Source organism: Mastomys coucha, unplaced genomic scaffold, assembly GCF_008632895.1.
Source record: "Mastomys coucha isolate ucsf_1 unplaced genomic scaffold, UCSF_Mcou_1 pScaffold22, whole genome shotgun sequence".
NCBI lineage: Eukaryota > Metazoa > Chordata > Mammalia > Rodentia > Muridae > Mastomys > Mastomys coucha.
In genome coordinates this window covers 2,802,529-2,828,633 of record NW_022196905.1, presented here as the reverse complement: position 1 = coordinate 2,828,633, position 26,105 = coordinate 2,802,529, and the positions used below count along the sequence as shown (strand labels likewise).

The 26,105-nt window shown below is 40.0% G+C and overlaps 1 long non-coding RNA gene across 1 annotated transcript; it reads left to right on the top strand.

Moving 5' to 3' along the window:
* Positions 1-8,132: 8,132 nt before the first annotated feature.
* On the top strand, positions 8,133-20,516 carry LOC116070537. Its single transcript, XR_004110452.1, has 3 exons — positions 8,133-8,668; positions 10,023-10,168; positions 19,618-20,516. It is a non-coding gene; the product is annotated as an uncharacterized LOC116070537 (long non-coding RNA).
* Positions 20,517-26,105: the final 5,589 nt, after the last annotated feature.

The following is a 26,105-nucleotide window of genomic DNA, read 5'->3' as shown; positions in this document are numbered from 1 at the left end:
ATTTTTTTTTCTTAAGGGGTCTATGCCTGCTCATTCCTGCTGTCAAACTACAGCTTGCCAGTGGCTTTCACTAGCCTTCATGCCAGATCTGGCATCAGACACAGCACCATTCCAGTGATTCAGTTTCTCCATGGTTCTATATTTCTAAGTCAAGTTGTTCAAGTGTCTACATGAAGCTCACTGTCCCACAGACACAAAACTAGTGAGGCCCACTCATCTCTCAGAAGAGCTAGATGTCTGGGATATAAGAGGTCAGTAGCAAAGATGGTCCACATTCGATTCAATACTAGGGCATAAACAGACGGCTTCAGAGCAGAAAGTTGAGTGAGAACATCCAACTAAGAAGTATCAGAGCCCAACCTCTGCAGGAACAAACAGTCAGTTGTCTGAGAGAAGGGCCATCTTTCTTGTTTTTATTTGTCACACTCATTTGTACTGAGAATATTTTCTAACACCAACATGTGTCAATCTGATAATCAGGAAAAAATAAATAAATAAAAGACCAAATAGGAAGATTAAGAGATGGGGATCTGACTTGATAGTGTTTGTCTCCTGTGAACAAAGAAAGGCCCTGAATTCAATCCCTAACACCTCAAAGGAAAGGACAAAGAGAAAGAAGACGAGAGGGGGATACGAAGTATGAGTACTGAGTGTGGGGAACTAAGTTACAGGTATGCAATTTAGGCTGAGTTTACAGGTTGCTTTTTGTGAAATATTCCAGTTTTAAATTCCCATAGTCACCTCTACATTCATTGCTATATTCCAACCTTAATAAATGATCCACATGTGTTTATGGACCACACGCACACTCATTTCCATGACCGTTCTCATGGACAATATGTACTAGACAGTCTTTCCAGGCTCTCCCTGTCCAGTGGGGGCTCCTTAACCATCCCAGCAAGGACCGAAAGATGGAGCTTTCCTCAACAGTTACTGTTGAGCACATCTCCCTCCCATCTGTCTGTCCTGAGTTTGCAGCTCCACTCATCACAAATGTAGTCTGATGGGCCAGTTTATCTCTTCTTCTTGATGCAGTGAAAACTGCTCTTAGGGAGATGTGATTTCTTTTCACTGATGTTACAACCACAGTCCTTCAAGGACACAGGCCAGAGAAGGTTCTCAGTGAACACAGCTGAATGATCCAGGAAGGTTAAGGGATGATTCTGTACTAAGAACAGAGATTTTTACATTGTTCCCCACACAGCAAACAAATTTTAATCAACAAAAAGAGAGAGTATGTTTCAGAGGAAAATGCAATGGACTTCAGACCCGATAATTTCTGCATCTGTCAAGTCACTGGTTATGTAAATTCTGAAGCTCTTCAGAGCTTCTATTTCTTTTTTAAAGTGCAGCAGTCCATGTATTTCTTGTAGAGTTGGCTTAAGGACTAAAAGTAAAACATAAAAAGTTGTTGACATACACTAGGGCTTAATAAACATCATCTATTACTTTTATACTATTAATGTGTTTGGTGAAATAGCAAATACTCAAAGTCCTGTATCCATAGAAATATGTAATGCTTTGATTATTTCTCAATGATTAATAGTGCTGCAACCATCAAAAATACCTAGTGTATTTGTAGATCTATAAAAAGTCTAGAACCTCTAGGATAAACAGAGATAAGGGAAAATGTAAAATCTGTTCATATCTTAGCCTGAACAATTTCATTTCAGATTGTCTCCTAGCTGAAAGATCTGTAGTTCATTTAAGCACATTATTTTCATCAAGCCTAAATTTAATAAAACTATACCAACCTGATAAATAGGATCAGATCTTTCTGCTCTACTTCTCTGTGACTTACACAAAAGCAACACAGCATTATGAGATGGAACATTCTGAAAAAAAAAAGCAGCAGAAATTCCCATCCTAAGCTGCCATGTGGAACAACGCTGAAATACCAGGTTGGAAACTGAGTTGGAATCATGTAGTGTCTTTTTCCAAAGCCTGACACTGACAGAATAGCATCTGCTTTGAGGGAATGTGGATGGGACAAAGCAGGAGAGTCACTTTGTGCTGGATACTTTATGTTTTAAAAGACATACAGGTAGACAGATAGTTGGATGGATAGATAGATAGATAAATAGATAGATAGATAGATAGATAGATAGATAGATAGATAGATAGATAGATAGATAGATAGATAGACAGATGATATACTTTTAAAACAAGTATTCGCTGAGCATTGAAGTAGGTGATGGACAGAGTAAAAGAGTGAAGAAGACAAAGCCTCTGAAGAGTTGCTACCCCAAACAAGGATGCAGCCCCAGCCTACAGACTGTGCCAACATTCATCCACATGGGTTCATGTCACAATGCATGCCACACTTCACTATGCAGAAGGTTCTTGGCATCTCAAAGATTACAACATAGGAAAGGATGTCCAAGTCTTTCTGAAAAGTGATTACATAACCAAGCAATCCTGGGCTTAAGTTAATAAGATCTTTATAGCAAATGATTCCTGGACCTCATGAATTTTATAAATACTTTCCTTCTACAAAGTAGATGAATTAGGGAGTTCACAATTACTTCAAATCTGTTACAGTTTATATTACTGATCTGTGGGGTGGGGTTTTGTGATTATGTGGGTATGCACGATACACAAGTATGTTTGTTGGAAGCCAGAGGTAGAGAGTGTTGCCTTCCACGGTTGCTCTATACTTTGTTTTTTGAGACTGAGAATTCTGAGACCACAGATTCAACAGGCTGCCCAGTGAGTTCCAGAGGCAGAGCTGCCTCTCCGCACCCCACCCTGCCCACACCAGCATTAGAGTTTCAGATGTGATACCTGCTGCTGTATGCTGCTTTTTACAAAGGTGCTGAGAATCCACTCAGGTCCTTACACTTATATGGTAGGCACTTTACCACTGAGCCAGCTTGCCACTCTTTCACAGTCTTTCCTGTGTGGAATTATAATATCTCAGTGACATACAGACAACAGATGTCAGTCTATGACTTGAATTGTTAGGGAGTAGCTGAACTAAGTGGGCTGATATTCTCCTCTGTTTCCTGGATGCCAGAACCTCCACTCCTGTTATAATGGTCACCCACCACCACTTCCATAATACAAACCCAATGACCTATCCCCTTTCAAACTGAGAGTCAACCTACGTCCTTTCTGTTCTGTTACTTCCTTCAGATACTTAATTGCAATGCAACAATGAGAAAAATAAGAGACACATTATTATCTACACTTCATGTGCAAAGGTAACCAGACTATCTGCCATTCTGACTCCATATTATGGAGAAACCAGGTATCAGTAAATCAGTGCCTTTGTATTATGACTTGCCACCAAGCACACATGGATACTCCCAATATGTGAAAGGCCAAAGCAGGAGACCTTGTCTGAGGATGGAGGAAACCCCACAAAGACTCTCCACCAAACTCCACAGTTTGGCTCCCTGTCCATTTAAGTTTTTGAAATAACATATCCCCAGGGATACTTGTCCCCCTATCCATCCCTTTTCTCTTCTCTGAGGACACCACTACAGTACCTTGAGATAAATATTTGCTTATATCTCCTCATTACAATTCAAGAGTCCATGTCTAGTTCAGTACTATAACTCGTTCTAAGATATTACTTAACCATAGAAATTATTTGACAGTGTAGGATGAGAAGAATGGGTAACCATCTCAGGAACATTTTGTTCTTTGAATATTCTTTCAAAATGATAAATATTCATCTAGCTAGAAAAATGTAAATCTCTAGCTCAGTCAAGTTCTCTTATAGATGTCTGATAAAGCTTGAGTTCTTCGGCTACCAATTCAACAATATGTTTGTGTATTCTGAAATGATGTTACACCAGACATCATCTCAAGTTCTGGATTATTCACCTTGTTAAAAAGAAATGTGTCTTTAAGTTAAGATAAACTTTTCGGCTTTCTTTTGGAAGCATCCTAAGAACCTCTCACACCTAGCATCATGATGTGGAGAGTCTAGTATCTTTGTTCCTTTTTTTAAAAAAGATTTATTTATTATTATACATAAGTACACTGTAGCTGTCTTCAGACTCGCCAGAAGAGGGTGTCAGATCTCATTACAGGTGGTTGGGAGCCACCATGTGGTTACTGGAATTTGAATTCAGGACCTTTGAAAGAGCAGTCAGTGCTCTTACCCACTGAGCCATCGTGCCAGCCCCCGTATCTTTGTTCTTAAGGACCTGTTCAGTCCCCTGTGATTACATCTCTTGCACTGAAAGCCTCCTAGGCCCTTGGCACATCCTACAGAGCTGGATAGAATAGATTATTGCAGCAAAATCTTTTCAAGAACTATTCTACATCTGGAATAAGCTGTGGCCTGGCTCATCTTCTAAACGCTGTGAAAAGTATAGAAGTCTATGAGCTGAAGCACTGGAATTGGGGTAGGATCAGAGATACAGAAGGTATTAGAAGTAAGTAAAATGTCTAAAGATTAGTATAAATAACACACATAAACAGATGTATCTTTGTTTTATTTCCCCCTTCCGTGTCTAAAAAAAAAAAAAAAAAAATGCATAGCAAGTTACCCTGCCTTGTGATGGGATCATATAGAATAAATATATCTGATTCTAAGCCTCTTGGAGTCTGGTGATGCTAAATACTGATCTGTATCTATCATATTATCCATTTCCAATTCACTGCAGAAGACTAGCTCCCTTTCAGCACCCAAGTCAGCACCTATCGCCTATCAGTAAGAAACTACAGAGCACCACATTTTGATGTGTCTTCTTTCCCTCTAGATCTTCATCCACGATACAGCCCTACAATCTGTGTTCAGTTACAGGGACTAATTTACCTCTATTATACACAGAATAGCCTTCTGCTAGGAACATCTTTGGGTTCCCGTAACCTTTCTAGAACAGCAGACTCTGGCAAGCGTAACAGCCAAGTTAAAATGGCTAACTCCAGGTGGCTACAGGAAGCATACAGCTATGGCTTCTGATGGCTCTTAAATAAAATATTAGATGTGTGTCTATTGTCTGTGAGCTGTCTGTGGTCCTTTGTTCAACTGGCTGGGGTTAAAGGGTATGTAGATTAGTAGGCCAGCTGTTTGATAATTGTCACAGCCAGTTACTTGGTTACACACTTGGGAGGCAGATTCTTAATTGCTAAGCAATGAGTTTAGGAGAGCCTTTCTGTTGTTCTTACCTATCCAGTTTTAGAAAACATGTAATAGATAAGGGTACCTTGCCCTTAAACCTACACCTTTTTCTATTTTTCTACTTAGGGCATGAAATGAATGCAGATTACTTCTCATGTAGGGCATCTGTACTGCTGATATGGACTGCAGAGCTAGTCATATAGGGCCACTGTCATTAAGGTCCTTCTGGATCTAAGCTTGGGACCTGCCCTGTATGTCACTCAAGACAGCCAAAACATGACAAAAACAGTAGAGAACTGTGGAAAGGAATGTAAGTGTGTGTCTAATGATATTTTGTTTATTTACTCACTCTTGTATTACTATTTGCCACAGTCTTATATGCCTACTTTCAATATTTGCATGCTTGCTTTTAGAATAAGTTACTGTGAAAGAGAACCCACCAGGTCTGGAAAGAGGGGCTTGGATAGGAATACTTTATTTCAGTCCACTTGGAACAGGTTTGAATTATCCTCCTGTTCCAAGGGGCTGCCTGCAAGCCATACTACCTATTTCACAAGTCTATGTTTCTACTTCAAAGTTTTTCAAGGATTCAGGAAGTGTTACCATAAATTATTCTCTGGAATAGATCTCACCACCTTTGTTGTTTTACCTGGCAATGTTTATGCAGAAGAAATATAAAGGAAGAGTGATGTTCTGGATCTATTGAAAATTTACCAGTAGTTGAGTATTCTCTCTCCTATGGCAGAAAAATCACTGCCCTCAAAGGCAGTGGGATTCCTACGTGCTAGGGCCTGCCACAGTATCATCACCTATGGGTGAGTCTCGAGGAAGGTAAACCCCACAGATAATTTAACATTCAGATATTTATCTTCTTTCCAAAAATTACACTCATATTCAAAAAGTTCTCAAAGAATTTTTCCAATAGCAATTCTTTCCTAATAAATGTGAAAGAGAAATTATTTTTATAATTAGATGTACTTATGTGATTTCTCTAGAGAAGAAACTCTAGAGAGCTCTGAAGGAGAGACACATTGCACCTTACTCAAGGCCTCTGCCTGGGCAGGAGCTCCTCCACCGGTGTGTTTTTACTCAAACCACTGTAGGAGGAAAAGATGATGGCCATATAGCTCTGCCATGCATCCTCATCCCAGCAGGTACCTGATGGAGAGTAAGGGGTCAGAAAACATTTGCTGAACTTGTCGAAATTAGAAAGGATGAATAAAAGAAGAGAAAAAAGAAAAAAGAAAGGAGAGAAGAGAGGAGAGGAGAGGAGAAAGGAGGGGAGGGGATGAGGAGAGGAGAGGAGAGGAGAGGAGAGGAGAGGAGAAAGGAGGGGAGGGGATGAGGAGAGGAGGAGGAGGGATGAGGAGAAGAGGAGGAGGGGAGAGGAGAAGAGGAGGAGGGGAGAGGAGGAGATGAGAGGACAGGAGAGCAGGGGAAGGGAGGAGAAGGGTAACAGAGGAGGAGATTCAAGACTACAGAGAAAACAAGAAATTGGGGCAGAAATCAAAACTAGAATGAACAATAAACAAAGCATCAGGATAAAAATCTATGAAGGCCTCCCAATGCCTCTTTCAACATCTTATTTCATAGGGCATCCCTTGAAAAGTCAGCTTATGTAAACCACCAGTTTCACATACATAGAGATGTCCTGTGTCCTTTAACAAAGGGAACGTATAAGAAGAAGAGATGTAAGGCACTACAAAAGTCTGGGCCACTGCATCACACTCCATAAGCCCTCCTGTAGCCCACTTCCACAAACTCCTCTGCTGAGCAGACCTTATCAGAGACTTGGATTGAGGCCCAAGGACCACTTGGTAAACAAGACAGACCCATAGCACAAAAGAAATCCCCAAGCAGAGCTTTTGTGAGGCAAATGAGGAGAAATCTGAGCCTGAATTCTGAGGCTTGTGACTGTTTAATTTACCCAATTCTGTTTAGATGCAGTGTGACAGAGATTAAGTACCCACTGGTTTCACCTGCCATGCATCCATTGTTAACTGTTCCTAGTGCTAATAGAACCGCAAATACAGTATCCTGTTACCTGCAGAGTGTGCCAAATTAATTTTGTTCTCCAAATTCCACCCTTTGCAGAATTAAGAGCAAATTTAATATGAAGTCATAAAATGAAAAGTGAGCATATATAGGTGTTATATTTGCCATGTGTTCTTAGTGCAGAGTCCTTGTATCTTGGGGTGGCAGTTTTGAAAACATTACCTCATAAGAAAGTAATTTTGAGAATTTAGAAATAGAACTCTCTTGGTTAGTGTCCAAGAATCATTGTCACTTTGAAACAAATTGCTGATTGTGACAAAAATCTATTAACTCCTGTGTGCTTTAGTGATGATGATTTCGTCTCCAGCCATTTAAGACCTACCCTGAGAAATGCTCACATCTTAGCTAGCTCCTGAGTATTGTGAGGCATACTGTTTTGACAGTGATCTAAAGCACACTTAATACAGATAAGGCAAAGTTGCACATTTACTGCCATCCAGAGTAAACCTATGCAAATCTCTCTCTCTCTCTCTTTTTTTTCCTATCACATATATATTATTTGCTCGGATGACATTATTTTCTCTTTATTCCTGTTTGAACACGATGTATTTTAACATTTCCTTCTATTCCTGGAATTAGTAGTAGCCAACCAGAGCCGCCTGAACATGCTATTAGAAACTGTTGCCCTTTTTATATGACATCCTATTTCCCAAACCCAGAGCCCTTTACAACTGGATCTTTTTGAATTTTGATACAAGATCTATTGGAAACATTCAAATAGAGGGTAAAAGATGTCAAAAAAAAACATGCCTGTGGGTGCACGCTTATCGTTAGCACAGCTCATATATGCCTGGCTATTATTTGATTTAGACAAAACTATGGTGGGGATATTTTTTGTTTGGTTTGTTTTTTTCTTTTTTCTGTCTCACAAAAACCAAGTGTTCTCCAGCAATGAGGCAGCGGAAAAAATCAATACTTGCCATGTACCATGTAACCAATAGAATAAGGGGAATGATTTATGTATGGATGGATGCAGCCTGAATCAGCTGGGGCCTCATACAGAGAGCAAGAAAAAGAGAGGAGAAGGAGCGGAAGAAGGGAGGAAGAGAGAGGGGGCTTAGGCAAGCTCAACTGCAGAGATTATTTTTAAAGTGTGGCCAGATATTTTGTTTTCTTTTTTTTCCTCCTGCAGCAATAATGCCATCTCCGGCTCTGCAGGACATAGGAGAGCCTGCAGTTTGTGGAATATATGATGGTTCAGCTTTCCCCTCCTTACCTCAGTCTTGATTCCATGTTCATATTAAGGTGTTCTGAGAAAGGGAGGATGATGCATGGCCTGCAGCCCTTCAGCTTTCCAGGCGTCTGTCTCCACCCTACGCAACCCTAGTGATGGGTTGACAAGCACTGGTTGACAGCAAGTCAGGCCATCAACAGGATTTTACACACACACACACACACACACACACACACACAGCACCGGTTCCTGAGGAGACCAGCGGCAAGGGCTTGCACAGGAAAACTACTCTAAACCTCATGAGTTCCTGCTGGAAATATAGTTTGATTAACTGGAAATCCAGGGAGCTGCGGCATTTAAAGGTATTTAATCCTCAAGGTAACTTTTCAAGGGGTTGATGCCCTCACTGAAAGCTGAGCTTGAAGTATAGTTTTAAGCCTGGAATGGGAGGGCCCTACTTTACAGCTGGGTATGTGTCCTATTGTACGCTGAATCTAGTTATGTTCTACACTGGGTTCTTTTTTTTTTTTTTTGCTTTAAGATACCAATGCAATTTTTTAATGAAAAATAATTTCTCCAAACTCCTAGTTTCTACATCAAACTCAGAATGAACCATGTAAAATTTTCTGATAGATTGGATCATTTGTTTGGAAGAGATTAATTTTAAATATGTATTTACATAAATCTAAGTTCATTTTTCTGGTCATTCTCTCTATATATTGTATGTGAAAATGTAGGAAGCTTGGCAGTACCAGGTTTGCAGCAGTCCATTGAAAAAGGTTGACTTGTATCCTTTTCTGAGGGAAACAGATGCTAAATAAATGTTACTATGTTTTCATGTCCTTTAACTCAGACACAGTATAAATGTAAAACTTGGGTAGTACAGGGGAATATCCTGTATTCTGTATGTGATTCACTGTTCTGTACATAATACACAGCAAAGGTGTCAGAACAATGTCATGCCATTAAGACTCTCTTAATTTAGAGTCAGAATTGTTAACATTTAACCTCTATAAAGATATCTTCCATCTTCGATTGACAAATATATTAATATTAACTCTCTTGATAAAATGTCATCAGTTTAAAAATAGGCATATTTACATGATACAAATTATTTTTGATTGTTATATCAAAATTCTTTGCTGTTTTAAATATATTCATAGTCTATTAGATGACAATTTTTAGTGGTTTTCTGCATGTATATTTATTTACTAAATGTAATAAATTACATTGATCTATTCCTGTTTATGCTGCAGAGCTGTGCACTTAGTAGTTGGGTTTGCTTGCATAGGATATAGGATTGAAAATGAAGTGCAGATATTAAGAAAGCAGTAAGAACTATTTTCAGTCGCAAGACAGGTCCTAGTCTTTTCAGTGACTCTTCATATTTAATACCATTTTACAGATGTCATTGAAGACTGTTAAGTTTTAACTTTATTATTATAAATGATCTACCCTCCTTATAAAGTTATTTGGGGAAGATTTCTATGCAAACCAAGGAAGTGCATCCAATTTCTCTCCTTCAAGTAAAATTAAGAACAACAACAAAAACCGTAGTACAGAAGTAAAGCATACATAATAAATTATCTTTCAATAATTATAATCAGGACTGCTTCCCTGAACATGCAGAAATGAGCCTACCCTCCTGGTGTGAGTAAAGCCTAACAACTATTGATCTTGCCCATCACCTGCCCCACTTCTGTTGACCCCTAACAGGTAAAATGACAGAACTTTACTTTTGAATCTTTGCCTCAGCCAAGCTGCCTGGGAAAACCTGGAGACACCCGAATGGAGTGGAGACTACGAAGCTCAGAGCTGAGGAAGCCTCAGCCAGAGGAGGGTCCTTAGCATGCCACAAGCAGGTACGCACTTAGCCGAAAACTCACTGGAAATTAAAGAGCACAAGCACCTGCAAGATGATGCTGAAGTGTGAGGTGAGCAAGCGCATCCGGAATGGCTGCAGGATTAACAGAGATGTGTTGCTGCCATTAAGGAAAACTGTTACCTGTTGCAGAGAAAAATACGGAGAGCCTACCAACAGTCAGAGTGCTCAGTGAGTCCAGCCAGATAGCGAGTATTAGCTGAAATGGGCCTTACAAACACAGAAACCTAGGGTGTTAGCAGACAGAATCCTGGCCTCACAATAGTAAGGGCACACACAAAAAAACTAACTATAGGCAAAGAACAGATCTATAAACAGTCCCTTGGAGAACTAGATTTCAACACGGGTAACAGAGTCTCGATGAAAGGCCTTTGTCTAAAAAGTTTCTTGTGTTTACACAACTTTTCTGGGTTCTAGTGACAGCCAATACTCCTTTTCCCCCAACGTAAGATTAATTTCCTGTAAACATCTAGAGTTAGGGTTCGCAGTGAAACTCACGTGAGCATCTTATATACTGTGACATTAAAGCAAATCTCCTGGTGAGCAAGGGTCTTCAGCAAACACCTGCTATGCTTTATTTGTCTTTATTGGTGGTTAAAATTTCACTGATGAAATGTCCATTACAGAGAAAAATCAATATCTGAGCTTAACCGCCTGCTTTGTTTTAATACCACAAATTATTTTAAAACCAATCAGATAAATAACTACTTAGGAAGTATAAGGAATGAGTTCCATTTTGTTATTCTAGCACCCACTAAAACCAAGATAAGATAGTATCTGTTTCCTCTTCCTTAAAAATCAATTAATCCGTTTAATAAGAATTAACAAAGGAACTCATCTTAAAAGTCGACTTTTTAAATCTAATTTCATGAATGCATCAGGAATAAGGTTAAAGACATTTCAATACTGAAAACAAAGATAGTATTAGCTCTAAAGAAGAGATAAAATGCTCAGACCTGAGAGATAACTAGCAAGCTTCCCAGAAAAGAACTGATTCTTGCTCAAACCATTTTTTTTCTCCAATTATTTTGGTACAGGCAGAGCATCTTGAATTAGCCCAGTTCAATCTGAGCATAATTGGTTGGCAAATTTCTGTTTTCAAATCTAAACTTGTTCACTAAAAGCATACAGAGCTTAGATTCCATTTAGCAGAAAAGCTAAACAAAGGCAAGTGTCGATCCATCTTTGTTCCCTGTCACACTGTTAGAGCACAGTCACCTGGATATCAAGATCTTGCCAAGGCACAAAGGCGCAGACACATTCTACTGTAATACTAAAGGGTGCCCGAAGCCACACTACAGCTGGTGCTCCTAGTGGAGTGAGCTTCCTTAACCCCTGCACTGCTCTTTGCATTTGCATCTTATAGATTATGGGAAGATATAGATCCATTTGTCTCTCACAAAGCTGTCCACAACCTCAAATGGTTTTACTGTATGGGATGTCTCATTTATTCAAGCAGATTTTATTTTCTTTAAGATCTAAGTGAAAACACATCCACCAGTCACACCCCCAGGGAATGCTCCAAAAGATGGGAGGCTCCTAATAAAACAATTAATTATGATAAATTTCTGAATTTTACTCCTTCATCCAGGGCTATTTCCATGGCAACACCCTCTCTTTCTATTGTTGGGTTGTTGCTCATTCACACAGCAGGTTAAGCCCAGGGCAGCCAGGGCAGGCTGATGGTCAGCTTTTATTTTCTCTGGCCCTTCAACAAAGGTTAGTTGAGGTCACTAGGAGCCAAAGGGTAATTACTTTTCCTCCTCAGGGTTAAAGGGACACAGATTGCTATTGGGACAACTGTATGGATGACCTTCAGCTTTTAAATGTTCAATCTTCCCTGCTTTCATCAGACACAGAAGTATGACACAGCAATCATGATGCTTTCTCTATGACTAAAATGTAGAGTAGAAAAGCCAAATGTCTCCTCTGAAGCTAACAGAAATTAGCATAAAATGCCCTTGCAATCAACTTGGAAAAGCCAATGCATGGAATCTTTTGAATAAGGAATAGACAAAATCGTGTCAGAGAGTTGCAGTGGGACTCCAGCTTTTCCTTTTCTACTAATGTGTTGTTCACAGTCTTCCAGGCTTTAGTCATTTTCCTGAGGGCATGTTACGGCTGAGAAATATAAGCTTTCCTCCTCCATTGGGAGCTCGGCTCTTCCCCGTTAAACACTGATTTTTTCCCTATAGTGGACTAAGAATAAATCAGATTAAATGACTTTTCGCTAACCTTTTTTCCATTCTTAAAGAAGATCAGTCTTTAAAATAATTAGGAGAGGGGTATCTTTTCAAAGTCAAATCTCAAAACATTTTCCCCTATTATTTGAAGAAACATTTTCAGATGAGACATATATTTTTAATCTGAAATTTCAGAAAATAGGTTCTATAGGTTCCCCAAATGGAGACAGACACCAGATGGAATGTGTCTGTCACTTCTCAACCACCTAGAAAAATATTTCCAGGTCTCTGGCCATGATGCTTACTCATGGCTTATCTCAAGAGATACACAGAGGGAGGCTAGTGTTCCTTCTAGAAGAAAGGCCCAGGTTCACCTGGAAAGGGCTCTTGACCCAAAGTCTTAGTGAAAACGAAGCATTCAGAGACCCAAAAGCAGACCCTCCCTTCATCTAGAGAGAGGGGGGAACATCACTTCTGCCCATTTTCTAAGGTTTGGCTGAGTGTGTTGACAGATGTGTGATTTCCCTCTAGGCCTCTTTCTCTAGTAATCAGGCTTGTTCTAGCTCTCATCATATCTCTATATGAAGTTTTCTCTCTGCTCAGAAACTTGCTAGGAAACTCTCATATGAGCCTTCCAAGGTTTCCAGACCAGATTGGCTGCTCCATCAGCTTCTGCCTGTCTTAGCCTGTGTGTCCTTGACTCCCTCCCTGGCTCAGCTACCCTGCCTTGCTAAAGAGACTTCGAGTACCCTGTGTGTGATTTTTCCCCTCTCCTGGCTAGCTGCCAGCAAATAGCAATTCTCTCTTGCAGCTCTTAGTCCTTTAAAAGAGTGGCTTATCATGTATTTCTCTCAGGAATTTCTCCATGTTTTATTCTCTGCTAGGACACATCTGAACCAATTTGATGAATGCTTTACACCTAATACATATAATGTCATGTACACAATGCTCTGAAAACTTCACCTAAATATCTGAAACCCATAAAATAGAAACTTTTAAGCAATGATGCCTTAAGTTATTTTCATTCAGAAATTCGTCGACCTCTTACAAAAAAATTTATATTAGGACTCCTTGCATAGCTCTCCCTGGTAGTAATCTTGAAAATCTCTTTTCTCACTTTATTTTCTCTTGTCCCTTCAACATTTCTGTAAAGTATTTGAAGTTATCACTCTTGAAAGCAGAACTTTGGCCTCATCAAGCTCCAGGTTCCCACATTTTTGTCCTTCCTGCTGCCAGTGACCAATTCACTGCTGCTGTTGATAATGCTAATTATGGTCATGTTCAAAGATATCATTTTAGGAGCAAGTCTTGCATCTTCAACACCCATGGAATACAGAAAAGGACAGAGATGTTGGGTCTGGTTTTTAGAAAGGGGTATATGAACTAAGGAAACAAATGTCACCATCTAGTATGCTACTTGGTTAAAAATTACCCAGTGAGGGACTGGAGAGATGACTCAGTGGTTAAGAGTACTGACTGCTCTTCCAGAGGTCCTGAGTTCAATTCCCAGCAACCACATCATGGCTCACAACCATCTGTAATGGGATCTTATGACCTCTTCTGGTGGGTATCACATACATAAAATAAATAAAATATTTTTTTATTAAATATTTTCTTTATTTACATTTCAAATGATACCTCCTCTCCTAGTTTCCCCTCAGGGGGAGGGGAAATCCTGTTCTCCTCCCCCCCCCTCACCAACCCACCCTCTCCCACATCCTGGCTCTGGCATTCCCCTATATTGGGGCATAGAACCTTTATAGAACCAAGGGCCTCTCCTCCCATTGAAGACTGACTAGGCCATCCTCTGCTATACATATGCTGCTAGAGCCATGAGTCCCACCATGTATACTCTTTGGTTGGTAGTTTAGTCCCTGGGAGCTCTGAGGGTACTAATTAATTCATATTGTTGCTCATGCTAAGGGGTTGCAAACCCTTCAGCTCCTTGGGTCCTTTCTCTAGCTCTTTCATTGGGGATCCTGTGCTCAGTCCAATGGATGGCTATTAGCCTCTACTTCTGTATTAGTTGGGTGAGCACTGGAAGAGCCTCTCAGGAGACAGCTATATCAGGCTCCTGTCAGCCAGCACTTGCTGGCCTCCACAATAGTGTCTGGGTTTGATGAATGAATATGGGAAGGATTACCAGGTGGGGCAGTCTCTGGATTTGTCCTTCCTTCAGTCTCTGCTCCATAGTTTGTCTCTGCAACTCCTTCCATAGGTATTTTGTTTCCCCTTTTAAGAAGGAACGAAGCATCCACACTTTGGTCTTCCTTCTTGAGTTTCTTGTGGTTTGTGGATTGTATTTTGGGTATTCTGAGCTTCTGGACTGATATCCACTTAGAACTCTTCTGGTGTGTCTCACATACATAAAATAAATAAAATCTTAAAAAAAATTTACCCAGTGAGAAGGGAAAGAGCAAGACCCAGCACCATGCAAGGCTAGCTGTCAGTCATGACTGATTTGAGAAAGAAAGGCTCTTTGGTCAACTATGGATCATAGCCACAAGAAGCATTGTTTTCTGTGCTCTGTTTGGGGCATTTGATCAAGGCACTCCTGCCCACTCTGTTATTGATGTGTGGTAGTTATTTGGGGCTTCAGGAAATGAGATGGGCTCAAGGAAGGTAAACTTTTTTTTTTTTTTTATTTTAGATATTTTCTTTATTTACATGCGAATTTCTCCTTTCCCAGTTTCCCCTCCAAAAAACAAAAAAACAAACAAAAACAAACCCCTGTTGCCTCCCCCCTCCCCATGCCTGCCACCCCGCCCTCTCCCACTTTCTGGCCCTGGCATTCCCCTACACTGGGGCATAGAACCTAAGGAAGGTAAACTTTAAGAAAGGTTTTGAAATCAATCAGCCAAATATGCCCTCAAACAGTTAATAAAGATGTGTGATTGATATATTTTCCTAAAAGCTACACATCTCCAGCATCTCGAGCATTTTGTGAGGGAGATATTCAGGAGTATCATCTTCTTGTCTGCTGTGAGGTTGCCATTTGAGTATTCTTGAAGCCAGGAAAGAATCATAAGGAAACCACATCAGATGCTTTAGGTCAAAGATTCAGCCCACAGAAAACTTCACACATTTTCATTATTTCACTTATTTCAAAACAGACACAAGCATTTTGCTTTAGACAAGAAATGCAAGCATTTCTTAGCTGTTTCTTTTTCTTTCTTCCTTTCTTTCTTCCTTTCTTTCTTCCTTCCTTTCTTTCTTTCTTTCCTTCTTTCTTTCTTTCTTTCTTTCTTTCTTTCTTTCTTTCTTTCTTTCTTTCTTTCTTTCTTTCTTTCTTTCTTTTGATTTTTCGAGACAGGGTTTCTCTGTGTAGCCCTGGCTGTCCTGGAACTCACTCTGTAGACCAGACTGGCCTCAAACTTAGAAATCAGCCTGCCTCTGCCTGCCAAGTGCTGGGATTAAAGGCACGCACCACCACCGCCTGGCAGCTGTTTCTTGCTAGTTTTGGGAGTCCTATTTTCTCTTACACATCAGTGTCCTAGATCTTTGTTTATAGTTGCCATTCCTCTTTTCATTTTGTAAAACAAAGACAAAAACAAACAAACAAACAAAACTGTTACCAGAAGGTAAAGCATATAGGGATTTTCACAATTAGTTTTCTCTTTTTGTGCCAGAAACAGCGGTGACCTGCTGTTCTGCAGATTGCCAGGCATACATATGGAATATAAGGCTGTGTCCTTCTAAAAGGCCCTAGGAGACTTCCCCTGGAGGTATTCAGTAGTTCCATAACCTGATAGGGGAGTGGCCTTTTTAAGGCACCAAGTTCTGGTGCCAAGCAAATGATGAGTGTTCCGTGCCAAGTTTCTCGGGGTGAGGTGATGTTCTCAAACATGGAGCTCGATCAGGGCCAAACTGAGCTGGACTTGGGAAGAAAATCATTTGCCACCACATGGAGAGTTTCACAACTGTCCCAAATTCAGATTTCCCAACCTTAGCTCAGAATTGCTGATTCTGTATCTCCAGAAATCTGTTTCTAACACCCTGCTAGGGGTTGCCAGTGTGCCTTGATTGTAAAGCACGTTAGGCAGTGAATTTCATGTTATAAACTGATTCATGCCTCTAAAATGGATCAGCACCCTTCTCTTTGCTAAATATTTTCTCACCTTTTCAGAAACATTTGTTTTCTAGATGCTAATCTGTCTCCCTTCTGGTGTTTTACCTGGTTTTGATATAGAACTTTGGGCTGTGTGAAACATGACCTTTTGTCACAAAACCCTTCCCATGTTTACTGCTGCTGGCCTATTACTGGCACAGGGAACTTATCTTGCACTCACCGATCCTCTGTATCCAAAGAAGCAGTTTCCACAATTTCCAAAGCCACTTTTCTCTGCCAATCTTCACCTTATCTCATGTCTTCTCTGATTGTAAATAAGCTAACAGGTTGTTAAAACGCATAAGAAAACATCATTTCTTGCATAGGAAGCTCATGCTATTAGGAGACAATGAACTCAGTACAATGGTGAAGTACACAGATCACAGAGGCAGACACACAGACTAGATTCAGTTGTCAAAAATACAGAGAGAGAGAGACAGAGAGAGAGAGAGACAGAGAGAGAGAGAGAGAGAGAGAGAGAGAGAGAGAGATGGAGAGATGAAGAGACGGAGAGATGGAGAGACGGAGAGAGGGAGAGAGGGAGGAGAGGGAGAGACAGAGACAGACACAGAGGCACAGACCTTAGGTCTGTTTGGGTGATAAAACACACCACACAACAAACATTGAAGAGACAATCAAAGTACCTAGAGCATAGTAAGACCTGAATAAATGGCAGCTATTAATCATATGGGACCCACATTCTAGAAAGTCAGCACAGGTTGTAACTCCAACCCAAAAGTTTTCTTGTTAGTTATTTTTGGTAAAAGTAATCTCATGTTGAGGCTCAGTTTCTTCATTTCTAAGTAGGAATTCACATTGCATTTTAGGATGCTATGAGGTTTAGATAAAGACATGTAAATTCCTAACACTATGCCTGAAGATATTGCTATTTAGTGTTTTAGTTATTTAGTTTTCACATGTTTCACACAAATGAAAGTTCATCAGGAGGGAGACAGATTTGTATCTAGAAAGTACAGATGTTTGTGAAAAGGTAAGAAAATACTTAATGAAAGGAAGGGTGCTTGTCCATTTTAGAGGCATGCATCAGTTTATAACATGAAATTCACTGCCCAGTGTGCTTTAATGCCAAGGCACACTGCCAACGCTGAGCAGAGTGTTAGAAACAGATTCAGGGAGATACAGAATCAGCATATCTGAGCCAAGGTTGAGAAATCTGTATTTGGTACAGTTGTGAAAATCTCCATGTTTAGTTATTTTATTTAGTGATCTAGATACATTCCCATTGATCCAACATAGAATTCTGCAGGAGACATTTGAGATATAATGTCAGAAAAATACCATGTGTTCTCTCCTCTCTGGTATGGCCCATGTCAAAGGAAGACAAGTGTCAGTTTGAAATTTCTCTGAGGAAAGCAACATGGATTAGCTATAATTATATGCCTTATCTCATGAAGGGATTGTTGTAAGTCAGTATAGTAAGGCTTCTTATGAGTAGAGCATGAAATAATTAAAATGGGGCTTTCTACTCGGTCATGTACTGGGTCCGGGCTGGGAGGAGGTAGCACAACATTCTACATTTTATGCTTGGCAATGGAAATGCATTGCTTATAGTCAAAAGCTGGAGTCTTTCTCAGTCAGGTGAGCAGGCTTCGAAAGTTTCAGCTTGCTCTTGGCTTTCTGCCTCCTTCTTCTGTGCAGCTCTGCCCCTGCTTAGACAGCAGTCCTGACCTAGTGCAAAACACTGCAAAGCCAGCATTCTAAGACAAGAGTCTCCTCTTCCCCTCCCCACACTGGAGCCAGAACCAAAGCCCTACCTTGCACTCCAGACTCAGAAGTTTCTTGAAGACCCTCTTACAGCTTCAAGCCTCTGAATAAAGTGACAAATGTCAGAGCTACACTTCTTACTCAAGAGAGATCTGAAAAAAATATCCACAGATAGTTCCCAGGTTTTAGGAGTCTGCATACTGGTGATTTTTTAATTGTGGAACTTAAAATATGACAATAGCTTGTTTTTCCTTGTAAAGGGGGTTTGGTTTAAGACATTTAAGTCTTGGGGGGGGTGGTTCAAACTATTATTTATTATCTATTTCATTCAAGAAAAGGTATTAAATTATTAAGATGTAGAAACACAAATCAGAGTAGGGAAAGCTTCCCATGCACTCATGTATGAATGCGTATGCAGGTATGTGCAGGCACGCACACGTATGTACACACATGTACATGTGTGCATACACACAAAGAGTATAATCTCATGTTACAATTTTACCATTAAAGGGCAAGATGTTACCCTGGAAAGCCCAGTATCTACAAATGTGCATGCTACCCCCAATTTTCCTATAGCTGCCATCTCTGTACCCTCAATCACCTTCCTTCCATGCCTTGGCATAGGGGTAGTACAGCCTCCTTCAAGTCTTGAATCTCCTAGTTGCTTGCTCTTCTTAGCCTCTGTCAGGTTAGGAGGGGAAAGCCCTCACTGGAGTCTCTTGCCACAGTGTATGGAATTCTCACATACTGTCTGAGGCTGTCCCTTCCAGGATCTTTGAGACTGGATGTCCCATGTTGCCCCAGCCATTACATTGAGCCCAACTCTGTACCTCCCAACCTCCCTCACTTCAGCTGACTGAGCATTTGGTAGGTAAATACTCTGGCTGCATCAATAGAATTTTTCTTCATTGTTACAAGTTAAACTCTCTTTTGCTCTCTGTCAATCAGTGACCCTTACTGAGTTTCTATACATTGTGGTAGGCACATGGAATACAAGCATGAAGAAAATTGATCTATCCTCAAGGCAGTTATCAACAATTTATTTCTCTTTGGAGGCCTGGAGAACCCCATGTAATTTTCCCAGTGTGCCAGAGACCTAAACCACAGGCAGGTGAGATGGATGTTAAGTGCGACACGCAAGTGATAAAAAAGCAAACACAGACACGAAAACTGATGCAGAATCAAGGGATCCTAGGGATCTTTGCAACTTGTACTCTGAGTGCAAGGACATGTTTTATTCATGTTCTCCTAAGGCTCCTCCATCTTCCTGCAGAAATGTGACTTCTCCTCCATCAAAGATGCTTGAGTAATTTGCACATATCATCTCAGCAAAGAGCTTATAGAAATAAAAATATGAATCAGGACGACATCGTCCTGAGACTAAAAATAAACATCCTCCAAGTGTTCTCTCAGGTACTTTAGAGAACAGCTGCATCCTGTGAAAACAGAAGGAAACAGCAACATCCACTAGAAAGCAACACCGGAGGTCAAGACCTGACACTATCCAAATAAAAGCTGAGAAAATGGCTTACTCTCCAGGCCAAGGCCATAGGGTGGTGCTCTCACCCCATCACCAAACCAAGTCCCATGATCTCTAGGACTTTTCCTTTGATTTAGTAAAGAGCCACTAAATCCATTAGGAATGACACAGAGTAGAGCCCTCCCTCCCCTTGACACTCTTCCTCCGAGCCACTTGCTGGATACTGGGTCTCTTGTAACAACACCATAATGTCTTACTGCAGTCCGGGGTATGGCCTTGCACAGCTCTTGAAGCACGGGTGCTTGTGGGTTGGGGCTTGCTATATGATGAACTATAGCACTGAACTACATCTCCAGCCAACTAAAGAGTAGTCTCATCTCACAGCCTCTGCTAGCATCTCCTCCCACTTCCTCCGAAGCAGCACAGAACATAACCATTGCCTCAAAGGCCACCTGTAATATCCTAGTCCACGAAGCAGCTGCTGCTTGCTGGAACACCTGGTGCTTTCCCATGGCGCCTTGCCCCCACCCTCACCTCCTTCTGGCACAGGCTTCTGAGCCTTCTGTCTCTGCTGTCATCTGTTCCAGGATGCCTTTCCCACCCCTGATCAACGCGATCAGCTTTTCTCAGGGTCCACAGGGAATTTCTCGTGCTTTCCTCACAATTCTGCTCTTCAGTGTGGTTTCTCCACATCTGGTCTGTGTTTTCCTCTTCAAAGAGCTTAGAGCAGTGCCTGTCCCCAATAAATATCTGCTTGATTTTTCAAGTAACCTTCCTCCAATCACTAGAAGAATACAGTCTGTAAATATACAAAATAAAAGAAGGGATCCTTGGACTTTTATTTTCTCTCTCTCAAATTGTTCAGTTGCGGGGGAAAAAAAAAAACCAAAAACCTCTTTTAAAATAAATTCTTGACTGACAGAGATGATTCCAAAGGTGAGAAAAGGCTTGCTGTAACAATCATGCACACAGCCTGTCTCCAAAGCAGTTTCTGGGTATATACATGCCAAGCCCAGCCGTGCTAATTGGACCTTCAGCACATCAAGGTCCTTGCTGCACAGCTGCTGTTTTACCTCAGCGCCAGAAGGATATGAGCAAAATAGCCAACACCAGAAGGCATCCATGCTCTACCGGGCATGTTATCACCCTTGCCAAGATAGAGGTGCAACAAAGGCAAGAGCGGCTAGTGTGTTTTGTCACGCGCCACCCCACACACACACCTCTAACTTCAGGAGAAAACCAAGAGTGTTAGTCAGAATTCTGACATCTATAAAGAGATGTTTAAACAATTCTGATGGAAAAGGAAAACTTTTCCTCTAGAGACAACAAGGCTGGTAAATGTGAGAATTCTCCCAGGATATTCAAGGCTCAGAATTTCTCTTATAAATGTCCCTGTGTCTAGTGTGAGGTGGCTGAATATCTTTAGTAGTGTGGACAGTGGTTTTGACAGCATGATGCCTACAGGGAAGGAACTAGGGGACATTCTGTGAGGCATTGCTTTGAAGATTAAGTCCTGGGAGCATGGAGCCTGAGGATGCCCTGCTGCAGACAGGCTAATGCAGGCCACCTTTGAACTTAGGAATGACCTGACAGCAAACTTTGATTAGTGTTCACTTGATCAAAGGCAGGTGTTACTGAATGGCAAAGGGACCTCCTTCACCACAGAACACTGAGAACTTTAGAAAGGGATCACCTTCTAACAAGTGGGTAGACTTTTTTGTTCCCTAATTCATCTTTTTGGCTTTTTAATGATATATATCATTAAATATTTAATTTAATTATATAATAATGATATACCATATATTTATAATATATAATATTATATAATTATAATTATAATTATATAATTATATATACCATATTTTTGTTCCTGTACTGTGCCCTTCAGTAACCCAGAAGCCTTGGGTTTCAGGGAGAACTGAACGGAGGTCAAGCACTGAGCCCTTAATAAGGATGAAGGTCACAGAGAATCAACGGAGCATTACCTTTCTCACATGTTTCTTCACCCAATAGGAGCTTGTGCCTTGCAGGTTCCATAGCTAGAAGGCCCATGGTGAGAGGATGACCCTGAAAATCACAGCTCCCTGAGAGCACCAGAGCAGGGAATGGATGACAATTGTAGAGAGACAGTTTCATTCCATAACATGTCAAATTGCACAATAGTAACTATAGCAGCAATAATTAGAAGATGTGAATAAGGGTGGGACTTTCCCTAATCCACTTTCCTAAAGCAGACTTCTGGAGGGAGTATCTCATTGTCCATTGACCTTTGACAGACAAACCAGGGGGTAGAATGGCATATTCCTTCCCCTGAGTTCATTTTCCAAGCATTACAATCAATTTGACACTAGTTCTCAATTTCTACACCTTCCTTTTGTCTGAACATTTTCTAAGGCACTACATAATGATTGCAGTTAGGAGCTTCCTTTAGGTTGTGTGTAAGAGGGCTAATAGTACATTAGCATGCCCACTATCAATCAGAAAATTGCAGGTCAGCTCCTTGAATGATATGTTGCTCAGCACATTAAATCCTTGAACTCAGCAAAAATATGTAAACACTTTTACTCCTGAAATTATGGTTTAGGAGGGTGGAGTAAATGGACAGAAAGGAGGGTGATCAATTTAGAATGGTTTAAATGGAACAATAATGGATTGCTACTTTTTCATCTTATCTGGTGTAGAAACTGAGTGCCCATGCTATCATTTTAGTATGAGAGAGATGGCAATGAGTAAGCAATCAAAAATAACTTTCTCAGCCTCGGCTTATGTGCCAGTACTTAAGCACCTGCTAAACACACATTGCCTTGACAGAGAGCCAATAGATATTTACCAACTGATAGCACCAGAACAGAGAGAAGAACAAATTAGTCTCCTTTCTTTTGGCCATTGGAGACTTCATTTTCCATCTAAACTAATGCCAACTCTGGGCACCGGTTATCATAGATTCCAAAGTTTATTATTAATCTCTTGCTTTGCTACTGCCAACTTTCTAGCTCCCATGTAGTGCCTCTGGGCGACTCTCCATGACACTATTCTCGACCACCATATAGAACACACATTTCTCTATACTCTAGAATTTATAGTTTCTATAAGATGAAATCAAGAAACCCCTGAACTGAGGACTAATCACATCTTCTATTTTCTATTCCATATTGGCTGGTCCCCACAAATTTTGGTCCAACTAGGTAAAAATAATGACTGGCCTGTTTTTTAGAGAAAGTTTCCTGACCCTCTTTTTGAGATAAAAAAGTAAATAAAATAAAAAGTAAGTCCCCTTCCTTTATAACTTGAAGTACTCTTAGATGTGAAATTTGAACACATAAACCCATAAATTTACTACATGTTGTTATGAGTAATTCTATGGGTAGCATATAATCTATGTATAATCAACTTTTCTCTTTGAAGATTAAATGAGGATGCCTATTTTAGTGCAGCTAGTATTCCTCCACAACATTCATCGTCATCTCAAACTACAAATTCTATTTCAGAAATGGATACAGAATAGACTTTTCAAACAGATGTATATAGCATATACTCAAAATTGACATGTGAAATGTCTTTTTAAATATGACTAAGATAATGTTGTCAAGTGTGACATTAGTTAGCTGCATCAGCGACCTGAGACTTTGAGACTATGAACACAACAATTAGCAGTTTTGAGTTTTCTTTTCTTTTACAATTGTATTTGGTATCTAATTTCTGAAAAATGTCAATATGCTAGTTAACTATACTAACCTTCATTAAATATATATTTTAAAATATTAAATGTATTAAATGTAAATATACAAAATACTACATAGTACTGAGATACAAAAGACCTAGTCCCTGCTCTCAGAGAATTTAAGATCTAGTGGGGACACTAAGTTTTGCAAGCAGTTTATCAATATTTATAGATTTTAAAGTTTTATATAATGAATATACATAAGTAAAGGGGCTTTTTGCTTAATTTAGGCAATTGTATAAATATTATTTCCCCAACAGTGAAGAAAAACCCAAATACACCCCTGAAACCCTCCTCCAACTTTCCTAGGTTTCATGCCAACTGAAATTTTACTATGTTCTGCAAACTTACTTCTTTTGCTTAAGCAGGATCCCACTGCCCTCCTGTGTCATTGAGCATATTTAATTATACGCACATAAAATAGTACAATCATTTAAATACATTACTACAGTAGGTTATTTTTTTTATTATGGCAATCTGATTTAAGAATTAGCCATAAATGAGTTAATATGTTGTTATATTATCTATTAAATCACTCTCCCTTGTTTAAAACAAACAAACAACAAAAACAAAACAAAACAAACAAAACAGGACTCCAGTCCCATAGACTCTCTGGGAATTGATGCAAAGGGTCACACTGCAGGGCATAATGCCCAGATGAGTTAGAAAATCACAGGAAGCAAACCTGATCTTTCACAGTCTGTAGAAACTGGGTATGTTAATGCAATTGATGGGACCAGAAAAGCCAGAGCTGAAAGTGGGGAAAGGTGCTCTCTTCATTCACCTTCACGCCTAAAGTCAATCAATCAATAGTCTTATAGAAATACATGACAGTGATAAAGGGAAAGAGAGAGAAAAAAAGAGAGATTTCCCATAAATTCTGTGTTATTGATGACTAACCACACAGAGGCTAATAATGTTCACAACAGGAACAAGCCTTTATAAACTGTGCATTAAAGCTCTGTTTGGTTCTAATGCAAAAAAAAAAAAAATTAACCCTTTGTTAATTCAATATTTTGATCACTTGGTCACAGGAAGTTTGCTAAGCCCAAAACAAAGTGCACAGTACTGGATTTATAACAGGCCTATGGGGAATTCAAATGCATTATTATTCACTAATAGACTCAAAATTAAGCAGTAGACTTTCTTGAAAACACTAACACAACAAATATAAATATGACTCGATTGAATAACTATTAATTCATTCCTCTAGCCACAGCTAATGAGTCTGCCCAGGATCCAACAGCACATCTTATTTATTCTCTATTTTATTTGTTCTACAGTATTTTTGCATACTGATGTGATATCAGTAATAGTATATAAGTAACTTCCTAGTTTTTCCTTCCTTTTTGGCATGTGTTTGGTTCTCTGAAGTTTTGACACATGTAGCAAGTCTTGTAACCACAACAAAGTTAAATCGCAGAGTTAAGCCATCACCTCCAAGAATTACGCTTACAGTCAAATTTATCCCTAATACCTGGAAGCTACTCCTATTTTCCCTATTTCTGTAATGTTTCCTGATTACATATGTAATCAAACCATATGTAAAATGAAATCACAAGAATATATCTTTCTCAAAGATTTCACCTGTCTTTAAAATGATAACTATATGGCTCATATACATACCTTTGTTTACTTTTCAAAATCTTAACTTTATTTTTGTGAGTATGTTTTAAATTCAATTAGAGACAGACTGGGGATAAATTTGCCGAAGTGTCCCAATAACAGGTGCCCCATTTTCTGATGAAAACAGCTCTCTGTATCTTTGGTGGTTCAGTGGCACCTTGGGCTGGATTCTGTCACAAAGCTCAAATCCACTGGTTCTACAGTATCTGGAGTGAGCCTCTGTAGCAAGGAGCACTGGCTTTGGGAGGAAATTGCCATAGGTAAAGAGGAAGCAACACACTTTGCAGGTACCGCATCCATCCTGCCCTCCCGTGGCTTCTAGCAACAGAGTTCCACGAAGAAATCTGCTGGGCAAGCAGAAGATAAAGAGTTAATTGCTTCTAACAAGGTCATAAATTAACCTGTTTTTTAGAGACCTGAAGGAAAAGGTGTTCCTCAGGACTAATGAATACACACCTCTAAAAATAACTCCTTGTTTAATTAACAGCACACCACACAGCCACTCTAATTAAAACTGCCAGCCAGACCTAGGATTATTGGTTCCACATCTTTCACAGGCACTTAATAAGTCCAATGAAATCATTTGAACATTACTGGGAAATAACAGCAGGAACTGTGGAGAAGGATGTCTGAGGGGGAAATTAACCCCATGCTAAGCAAGGAAACGGCCGTGTCATAGAAAGTATGCTGTGCACAAGGTCAGAGAGATGGAGGCACCAGAGGCAGGACTAGTTCTAGACAGTTTCCATGGAGGCTTGAAGTCACAGCAATAACAGCTGCTCACTGCCTTCTAGAGTTGAGCCCTACCTAGGAAAGGCCAGGCATCTGTTCAACAAGGAGGATCCGGGTATCCCATGCTAAACAGCAGCAGCCAGTGTTTATTGAGTGCTTATTTTGTGCCAGGAATTGCTAACCTTTATAATCTCATCTTATACAACATACCATCTTACCTATGATAAAACTGAAGCTTAAAAAGTAAAGCTACTTGTCCTGAATCTTAAAGCAAGGGAGGAGCCAGGAGATAAATGTAGGCAGCGTTGGGAGGAGCCAGGAGATAAATGTAGGCAGAGTTGG